Source organism: Dasypus novemcinctus, chromosome 23 (genome assembly GCF_030445035.2).
Source record: "Dasypus novemcinctus isolate mDasNov1 chromosome 23, mDasNov1.1.hap2, whole genome shotgun sequence".
In the NCBI taxonomy this organism is placed as follows: domain Eukaryota; kingdom Metazoa; phylum Chordata; class Mammalia; order Cingulata; family Dasypodidae; genus Dasypus; species Dasypus novemcinctus.
In genome coordinates this window covers 32,416,340-32,427,399 of record NC_080695.1, presented here as the reverse complement: position 1 = coordinate 32,427,399, position 11,060 = coordinate 32,416,340, and the positions used below count along the sequence as shown (strand labels likewise).

The window sequence follows — 11,060 nt, the reverse complement described above, 5'->3', positions numbered from 1 at the left end:
ACTTGGTATATTTTTCCATACACCCCATTATTAGCACTGTATATTAATATTGCACATTTGTTATAGTTCATGAACAAACACTCTCATATTGTAATGCTAACCACAGTCCATCTTCCATCACATGGTTCACTGTTTTATACAATCCCAGGCCTTGTACAATCTATCCAAAGTATACGCTCAATGGCTCTCACTTTCATCACAGTTGTGCTATCATTGCCTCAGTAAATTTTTGAACATTTACCTTAGTTCAAAAGAAAGAAATCCCATACCTCCCTATTATTGTCCCTTAGCATTGGTATAGTACCTTCTTTGATAGTGATGCAAGAATATTACAATATTGCTATCAACTATAGTCCATAAGTTACATCAGTTATACTTTCCCATGCATCACCATATTTTTGCTACCTTGTAATAGTGATGTACATGTGTTCTAATTCATAGGACATTCTTGTATTTATGCTCTTAAGTACAATCCTCATCCACCTCCAGGTTCAATGTTATTCAGTCCCTAGATTATGCCCTAGCTTTCTTTCAATTGACATTTATATCCCTAAATTACCCCTTACAGCCACAATCCCATTTATAAACCAGCAGTTTTAGTTATATGCAATTTAATATGTTACTGTCAAGCTAATTAAAAATTCTGCATACATTAAACATCATTACCCATTCTCAGTCCTCATCCTATCCCCTAGTAACCTATATTCTAGTTTTAACTCTGTGTTTATTCTTCATATTTAGCTCATCTTAGTGAGCTCATACATTTTTGTCTTCTTGTGTCTGGTTTATTTCACTCAGCATATTGTCTGCAAGTTTCATCCGTGTTTTCATATGCATCCCAATTTCACTTCTTGCAGCAGCATGGTGTTCCACTGTATGTACATACCACATTTTGTTTATCGACACTTGGGTTGTTTCCATCTTTTAGCAATTGTAAATAATGCTGCTATGAACATTGGTAAGCAAAGGGATGTTCATGTCACTGTGTTCAATTTTTCTGGATATATTCCCAGTAGAGGAATTGCAGGATCATACAGCAATTCTATATTTAGTTTTCTGAGGAACCACCACTGTCTTCCAGAGGAGCTGCACCATTTTACATTCCCACCAACAGTGAAGGAGTGTTCCTATTTCTTCATATCCTCTGCAATACTTATTGTTTTCTGTTTTGTTTTTTAAATAATGGCTGTTCAAAGATATCAATGAGATGATGTCTTATTGTAGTTTTGATTTGCATTTCCCTAATAGCTAGTGATATCGAACAGTTTAAATTTTTTTCACCATTTTTATTTTCTCTTTGAAAAACTACCTATTTAGTCTTTTAAAAAATATCTAAACAAGTGTGCTTTATTGATTAAATGTTAGCTTTAATGGATACAAAATTGCTGTGTAAAATAAGTGTTTTCAAAATACATTTTTATAGGTAGAGATTACCTCCAGGTAAAAGAGCAATTATCTATTAGCAAAAGTATATATTTCTATTCAGATAGCAAAACAGAATGGGATTTACAAGTGTAACTGTCCCCGTCCTGGGACACAAAAATGCTTTCAGGTGGCAGTTTGTCCTAAGTACGACTTTTACTCAAACAGTAACAGCACTTATAGTGACCAGTTGCAAATCCTTTTTTTCTTTTTTAGATTTCTCTAGCATAGTCAATATTTGTCAAAATAACCCAAATAATTGACCTTGCATGGGGGTATTCTACAGTCATGGAACACTTTTTCTTGATAAAAACATTGCTCAATGCACCTAAACATAGGGCCTTTAACCATTCACAATTCAGTGGTAAATGGCCAAGTTGACAAGAACACCAGTTGAGTTTGTGTAGTACTGCACCTTCATAATTAATGTATTTTGACCTCATTTTATTTTTTGTGTGAACAACAACAACAAAACAAAGCAACCCTCTTCAGCCCCAGATCAAACCTGCTCCCTCCTCCTGCAGGGGGGTAGACTGCCCACATGAGGAGAAGTGCTGATCAAGCCCAGTGCAGCGTCCCTGCTGCCCCTTCAAGTGCAAAGGCAAAGGCTTTCCACCAGCCTGTGCCTAGGACATGAAATGTCTTTCCTTTCACAGGACCAGGAGAAATATGCACTACACAAGCGAAGGAAGTGACAAGTAAGTCAGACAGTATGCACATGGAATTATCACTATTTTCCTCCCATTAGAAAACCATTCAAAAAGGGAACAACAAGGAAAAGAGAAAACCTATTAGGCATTTGGGCCTCAGGGGACCAAAGCTGGGCCACTGGTCCTGGGTCACAGAGACACATCAACAAAGAACCCCGATTTCCACTGCTGGGAATGATTTTTACAAATGCATTTATGGAAAAACACAATAAAGTACATATGAAAATACTAAATGGTTGGTTTTGAATAGGTCAATTATTAATTTTCTTTTAAAAGCTATTTCTAATTAAGTTGAATAAAAATAGGTTTGCTGACTCTCATCCTTTTATAAGAAAGAATCTTTGCTTCAATATGAAAATTCGAGCTGACACTTTGATTTTTCTCTGTAGCACATACAGTATGACCAAGATCAGTAGAGAACACTATGGAAGTGGTTGATTCTCTGCGATAGTGGTTTTAAAAATTAACTGTGTCACTTTTTTTATTGCATCACCTTGCTGTGTCAGCTCTCCGTGTGCGCTGTGCCGCTTCTGGGACGGCTGTGCTTTTTTCACACAGGGCAGCTCTCCTTGCAGGACGCAATCCTTGCGCATGGGGCACCCTTACGTGGGGGACATCCCTGGGTGGCATGGCACTCCTTGCACACAGCAGCACTGCGCATAGGCCAGCTCAGCACTCAGGTCAGGAGGCCCTGAGTATCAAGCCCTGGCCCCTCCATATGGTAGGTGGATGCTCTAGCAGTTGAGCCACAACCACAACAAAAAAAGTGACATAGTTTCTCAGTGCTGCATGACAAGAATACAAGCAGACACAGAAGAACACACAGCAAATGGGCACAGAGAGCTGACAACAGGGGGAAAGGGAAAGAAAGAAATAAAAACAAATCTTAAAAAAAAAATTAGCTAGCATCAGAATCCAGAGACTTCTTAAAATTCATCCCTAAAAGTCTGTTCTAAAAAAAGCTAAACATAAACAAATATTTCATTAGATAATTCTATTCCATTTTATTTAGTAAAAAGATCAATGTGCAGATGAATTAATGGCATTGAATTATAGCAGCAAAACTGGTTTTAGGTGTTGGACCCTAAGGCAAGGAAGTGAGTCTGTGGGTGGTACTACTGCTAAATAATGCCCTTGCACCAACTCAGCTCCTCTTTCTGTATCACTGGGTAGGTGTCTGAAGAACATTCTGAGTCAATGTGAATTTGTTTCTAAATACAAATCAAGAGTGCTCATCAATGATTAGTCATTTAGGCCAACTGAATTGAAAGAAAGTCAATATTAACTAAATATGCTGACTGATCCTTGAAACAATTCTAACATTAGTGGTTAGTTAAGGAGGAGGAAAAATGAAAACGGACAGTTCACCTCACAAAACAAAATATAACATAGCAACAAAATACAAATGTTAAAAATACTTCATGCAAAAACAAAAAACACTATAACATACCAAAAGTTTAAAAGAAACATTAAATTCTCAGACACAGGTACTATAGAAATTGGATGGGCAACCTTCTAACCACCTTATGAAAAACATGCAACTGTAATCCTCCTCTGGAATGTCTTCTTTTTTTACCTTGAGAAATATTTTCTTATATGTTGTGCCTGTGAGCACTGCCATTGCCATCTTCCCCCTGCATTTCTATCTACATCTGTGCCTGCATTCTTGCAATCATTTCTTGCATGAGACAAAATTCAGCTTTCTTTTCCAACATGATCTGATCTTTACTCATATCCTTATTCTCCACCTTCCTGCCACCCAGCTTGAGCCTCTCAGAGTGGAAGTTTTTGTAGTGAAGATCCTGGGCAAACTCCTGCAGACCCTGCATGTGAGTAATGAGCATCGTCCTCAGCTCCACCTCCACCACTCCCCATGGCTAAAGGCCATCTCTGCACTTCTCGCCTTTGGCTTCAATCAACTGATTGGACCCCAGAAAGCTGGCCCTGAAAGGTCTAGTCTGCTCCTTAAAATCTTCGTAAGTGATAGATTTTGATGTTATGCTCTTCAATTTCATCCAAAATCCTTTTCTTCAGCTGCTTCCTCTGTTTCAGAGTCAGTGTGTGGGCTTTTGCAATGATAGGCACAATGTTCCCTTTATTATGCATCACCCTGTAAAATGCAGCATAAATGTTTAAGTCCATGTCCAAAAGGTGAAATAAAGTAAAAGCAACAGTGCACTCTGTTATCTATGACGCGCCCATGATTCAGCCCGCTTGCGTCATGCAGGTACTGTTCAAACTGCTTATTGATGTAGGAGATAATAGTCTTAAAATGGTCTCTGCAGTTGATGATGTCGCGTAGCCGGCCGTTTGTCCACCAGTCAGGCTCAGCTTGACCCCTCCCTCTTCAACCTCAACCGTTGAAGCCTCAACTTGGACAGATCTTTCAACTTTCTGGCTGCTCCAGGTATGATTTTTTTCTGGGTAGAGATCAGTCAAAAAAAGGCTGTTTAGGAGAGTTGATTTTCCTGGACTGGATTCGCCCACCACCATTAGTGTGAACTCGAAACCTTTTTAAACAGATTTTCGGAGCACTTGATTGGGAAGATTTGTAAATCTAACATAGCCAGGAGTTTCGGGATTCACAAACTGAGTTAGTTGCTGCTTAGATATTTTTAGTAAAATTTCGTCAATCAACACTGAGTGAGCACCGGGCACCAACTCTGTTTAGCCTTTTTCCCATTTTTTAAATCGGATTCCTTGCTCTTTTACTGTTGAGTTGCACAGTCTCTTTATAGAACACGGAAATCAAACCTGTTTTTGGATATGTAGTTTCCAAATGTTTTCTCCCATTGAGTGAGCTGCCTTTTCACCTTCTCAACAAAATGCTTTGAATCACAAAAGTGCTTAAGTTTGAAGAGATCTCATTTATCCATTTTTCCTTTTGTTGCTCATATTTTCAGTGTAAGGTTTTAGAATCTACCACCTACCATCAGGTCTAGAAGATGCTTCCCTACATTTTCTTCTGGAAGTTTTATGGTTCTAGCTTTTATATTTAGGTCTTTGATCCATTTTGAGTTAATTTTTGTATAAGGTATGATGGAGGGGTCCTCTTTCTTTCTTTTGGATATGGGTATCCAGTTCTCCCAGCACCATTTGTTGAATAGATTGCTCTGTCCCTGCTGGGTGGGTTTGACAGCCTTGTCAAAAATTACTTAACCAAAAAATTCACTGGATCATAAAAGTCAGGGTCTGTTTCTGAACCATCAGTTCAATTCCATTGGTCTCTATGTCTATCTTTATGACTGTACCATGCTGCTTTTACCACTATAGCTAGGTAATATGATTTAAAGTCTGGAAGTGAGAATCCTCCAACTTACTTCTTCCTTTTTAAGATGTTTCTGGCTATTTGGGGCCCCTTACACAATTTGGTAATTGTGTTTTCCATTTCTTTTAAAAAGGCTGTTGGAATTTTTATCAGGATTGCATTGAAGGGAAACGGACTTGGCCCAGTGGTTAGGGCATCCGTCTACCACATGGGAGGTCCGCGGTTCAAACCCCGGCCTCCTTGACCCATGTGGAGCTGGCCCATGCGCAGTGCTGATGTGCGCAAGGAGTGCCGCGCCACGCAGGGGTGTCCCCCGCGTAGGGGAGCCCCACGCACAAGGAGTGCACCTGTAAGGAAAGCCACCCAGCGCGAAAGAAAGTGCAGCCTGCCCAGGAATGGCACCGCCCACACTTCCCGTGCTGCTGACAACAACAGAAGTGGACAAAGAAACAAGACGCAGCAAATAGACACAGAGAACAGACAACGGGGTGGGGGGGGATTAAATAAATAAATAAATCTTTAAAAAAAAAAGGATCGCATTGAATCTGTATGTCAATTTGGGTAGAATTAGCATCCTGATGCTATTTAGTCTTCTAAACCATGAAAACAGAATTTTCTTCCATATATTTAGGATTTCTTATTTTTTTTAAACAATGAATTGTAGTTTTCTGAATACAAGTGTTTTACTTTTTTCCCCCTCTCTTTATTTTTTTAAGTGTTACATTAAAAAAATATGAGGTTCCCACATAACCCCCAACCCCTTCACTGCACTCCTCCCAAATCAACAACCTCTTTCATTGTCATGGGACATTCCTTACATTTGGTGTATACATTTTGGAGCACTGCTGCACCACATGGATAATGGTTTACATTGTAGTTTACACTCTCCCCCAGTCCACCCAGTGGATCATGGCAGGACTTACATTGTCCATCATCTGTCCCTGCAGTACCACCCAGGACAACTAGAAGTCCTGAAAATGCCCCTACATCATATCTCTTCTTCACTCTCCCTACCCTCAGCAGCTACCATGGTCGCTCTCTCCACATCACTGCTACATTTACTTCCATTACTAATCACAATAGTTCCATAGTAGAATATCAGTAGGTCCCCTTTAATCCATACTCTATTCCTCTATCCTGTGGACCCTGGGATGGTTATGTTCAATCCTCCTCTATATTGAGAGGGGTCTTAGATTCTGCATGGATGATTGATGCAATTCTTTTACTTGCATTTGTAGGCACTCTTGGCTCCCTGGTGTGGTGGTTGACCATCTTCACCTCCTGTTTGCTGGCCGGGGTAAGTCCAATAAACCAGAGAGTAGGAGTTCCAAGTCTGTTGAGGCTCAGGGTCTGACTGTCACATAGACAGTCCAGAGATTCGGTCTTCTGAGTATACACCAAACCCAGCACCAACCACAGGTCCAGGAAAAGTGAGAGAAGAGGCATGTGTGGAACGGTCTCATCTGAGACCAACTCCATGACACTTAGGAACACAAACTCCAAAGGGGGCCAACTGGTATGGCACTGAACTCCAGAACCATCTGCTATGACCATAGAACCTGTGGGTCTCTGTAGGCCTCGGTAGAACCAGTACTTGGGGTTGTACCTACTTTGGCTGTCTCTGGGCTGAGACCCTGCTGAGGTGTGCATAAGCATGACCCCTCTGATGACCTCCCTTCTCTTTTTTGGAGATTCATAGCCATGTAAACTCATTTGTCCTTTCCATGTCCCCCTTTTATTCAAGGTCAAAGTGTAGTTTTTAACACCTTATATTACATGAAGGCTGAGATATTCTGCTAGTCTGAGTTGATCCTTTTATTCAAGGTCTTTCTCTAGTTACATCATTGGCTAGTGCATGGTAGTGATCCCTTGGCACCAGGGAGAATCATCCCTGGGAGTCATGTCCCAGGCTGGGAGGAAGGTAATGCATTTAAATGCTGAGTTCGGCTTAGAGAGTGGCCTCATTTGAGCAACATGGAGGCTCTGAGGCAGTAACTCTTAGGCACCCTGCAGCTCTAGGCCTAGTTCATATTTCAGGTGCACAGGCTCATAAGCATAGTCATCAGTTTCAAGGGCTCATTGTTGGATCATCCTTCTTTATTGGTCTTTGCCATTGCCCTTGGGGGACTGTTCCACTGGGAAATGTGATAAAGCTCCCCTGGCTCGGAACTCAGGACTCCCTCAGTTGTCATTTTTAACTATAACCATTACAAAAATATCCAAACATTTTTAGGTACTCTGTATACGTGACCTGGAGAACTCCTTCCCAACCATGTGCCCCCCATCAATAACACCCCACACCAGTGTTCCTTCCCTGCCATAGTTGAACCTCTCTGTAGTCCAAAACTTCTTAAAAAATGAATCCTAATATATTGCCAGGTTCCATTAATAGTAAGGTGGTATATAGTGATGGGTTTAAAGGTTAGATATAGAATACATACTAATTTAGAGAAAATAAATAAAGTAAGAAAAAATTGGGGTACCAAAAATGAAAAAGCTTTCTTTTTGACATTTTGCCTTTCATCACTGCAATAGGTGTTGCCCTGTATGTACAGTGGCAAGGCAATTTCTTTTATTTCTTCCTCAGTGTCTACATCCTTTCTTTTTTCTTCTATTTATTAGTTTTGTCTTCACAAAAGTTTTAGGTCACAGAAATTCACATACATAATATAGGGTATTCCCACATATCCAACATTAAACACTTTGTCCCTTCCCCAGCAATGATATTTTTACATGTTCATATTACATTTGCTGCAGGTGATGTACAGATATTGAAACATAGCCTTCAAACAAGGTTTCATTTTGGTTGACATTATGGTTCATATTTTAGACTATGTAATTTTCTAAATTTTTAGTTATCTTATGTTTTACATTATGGTTTACATTTTAGCCTATAGACTTATATACATTTTTGGTGTAATTTAACATGTCCTATATCCATCATTGAATATTCTTGTGGAACACTTCCATTGCCCCACAGTTACCCTGATTCCATCTATTCAATACCCTCTCTCCCCTCCCCACAGCACCCACAGTGACAATCAATCTTCATTACTTGAAGGACCATATTCAGAGATACTTGCAACAATGTTGAGGGCTTGACATACTCAAGTACCCTAATGCACCGGGAGCCACCAATTCTCTCAAGAGACACAATTACCTCTGTTTGAGAAAATCAGTCCTCCCCAGGATGTGAGTATACCTTCACACTCATTGTATGGGTCTGCACCCAATGATTCTAACCCACTATGACAAAATGAGCACTCACACACTCCCTAGAAGCCTGCCCTGTGTCAGATGTCCCCCCTTAAGCATCTTAAACAGGTAAACTTCCTTATATTTTCTAACGAGTTTTCTCAACATTGTAGTTTCAACCACATACCTGATAATCTCCTATGCCAAAATGTTCCCCTGTCCTCCCCCGAATTCCTTGGGCCATCTGACCCATCCTCCCATCCCTAGCTGCCCTCAAGCCCTCAAAGCTCCACCCAAAGTTATCCCTATATGCCCATTTTATCTTTTCCCTCTACAAGTAATTACCATTTTTTGAGAAACCACCAAACTGTCCTCCCGAATGGCTGGATCCTTCTGCATTCCCACCAGCAGTGGATGAGTGTTCCCATTCCTCCACATCCTCTCCAGGACTTGTAGCCTTCTGTTTTTTTGATAGCTGCCAGTCTCATGGATTTCTCATTGTAGTTTTGATTTGCATTCCCTAACAGCTAGTGATTTGGAGCATTTTTTTCATGTGCTTTTTAGCCATTTGCATTTCTTCTTTGGAGAAGTGTCTGTTTAAAACTCTTGCCTGTTTTTTAAATGGGTTGTTTGGCTTTTTATTTTCAAGATGTAGGAGTGCTTTATATATGCAGGATATTAGTCTCCTATCAGATGTATGGTCACCAAATATTTTCTCCCATTGTGTAGACTCTCTTTTCACTTTCTTGACAAACTCCTTTGAGGTGAAAAAGGTTTTAATTTTGAAGAAGTCCCATTCATCTATTTTTTCTTTCACTGCTCATGCTTTGGGTGTAAAGTTCATGAAGCCATTTCCTATTACAAGGTCCTGTAGATGTTTCTCTACATTGCTTTTTAAGATCTTTATGGACTTGGCTCTTATATTTAGATCTTTTATCCATCTTGAGTTGATTGTTGTATAAGGTATGAGTTGGTAATCCTCTTTCATTCTTTTACATATTGATATCCAGTTCTCCATGCACCATTTGTTGAAGAGGCCATTCTCTCCCAGTTGAGTGGATTTGGTGGCCTTGTTGAATATCATATGACTGTATATATGTATATATCAGAACTTTCAATTCAGTTCCATTGGTCAATATGTCTATCCTTGTGCCAATACCATGCTGTTTTGACTACTGTAGCTTTGTAGTATGTTTTGAAGTCAGATAGCGTGATTCCTCCAGTTTCATTTTTCTTTTTCAATATATCTCTGGCTATTCAGGGCCTCTTTCATTTCCAAATAAATTTCACTGTTATTTTTTCTAGTTCATTAAAGAATGCTGTGTTGATTTTATTGGGATTGCATTGAATGTGTAGATCAGTTCTCATAGGATAGACATCTTAATAATATTTAGTCTTCCTATCCATGAACAGGGAATATTCTTCCATTTATTTAGGTCTTCTTTGATTTCTTTGAACACTGTTGTGTAGTTTCTGTGTGTAAGTCTTTTATATCTTTAGTTAAATTTATTCCTAGATATTTGATTTTTTAAATTTACTATTGTAAATGATATTTGTTTCTTGATTTCCTCATCAGATTGCTTTTATTGGTGTACAGAAATGCTACTGATTTTTGCGACATTACCGAATTCATTTATGAGTTCTAGAAAACTTTGTTGTAGACTTCTCAGGTTTTTTATGTATAGGATCATATCTGTAAATAGTGAAATTTTGCCTTCTTCCTTTCCAATTTGGATGTCTTTTATGTCTGTTTCTTGCCTCAGTGCTTCAGCAAGTACTTCTAAGACAATGTTAAATAAAAGGGGTGATAGTGGGCATCCTTGTCTTGGTCCTGGTCTTAGAGGGAAAGATTTTAGGATTTCACCATTGTAAATGATGTTAGCTGTGAGTTTTTCATATATACCCTTTATCATGTTCAGAAAGTTTCCTTCTATTCCAATCTTTTGCAGTGTTTTTATTAAGAAAGTGTGTTATATTTTGTCAAATGCTTTTTCTGCATCTATAGATATGATCATGTGATTTTTTTTCCTTCAATCTGTTTATGTGGTGTATTACATTGACTGATTTTCTTATGTTAAACCATTCTTGCATAGCAAGAATGAATCCCACTTGGTCATGGTGTATAAATCATTTAATGTGTTGTTGAATATGATTAGCAAGTATTTTATTGAGGACATTCACATCTAGATTCATTAGACAGATAGGTCTGTAATTTTCTGTTCTTATGGTGTTCTTGTTTGGCTTTGGTACTAGGGTAATGTTAGCATCATAGAATGAGTTAGGAGATGTTCCTTCTGTTTCAATTTTTTGGAAGAGTTTAAGCAAGATTGGTGTTAGTTCTTTCCAGGAAGTTTGGTAGAATTCACCTGTGAGGCTGTCTGGCTCAGGCTCTTCTTAGTTGGGAGGTTTTTAATGACTGATTCTATCTCTTTACTTGAATACAAGTGTTTTATGTTCTTGGTTAG

General features: G+C 39.1%; 1 pseudogene; it reads right to left on the bottom strand.

Annotated features, from left to right (window-relative positions):
• Positions 1-3,724: 3,724 nt before the first annotated feature.
• Positions 3,725-4,742, bottom strand: LOC101423664 (septin-2 pseudogene; annotated as a pseudogene).
• Between the last annotated feature and the right edge of the window lie 6,318 nt (positions 4,743-11,060).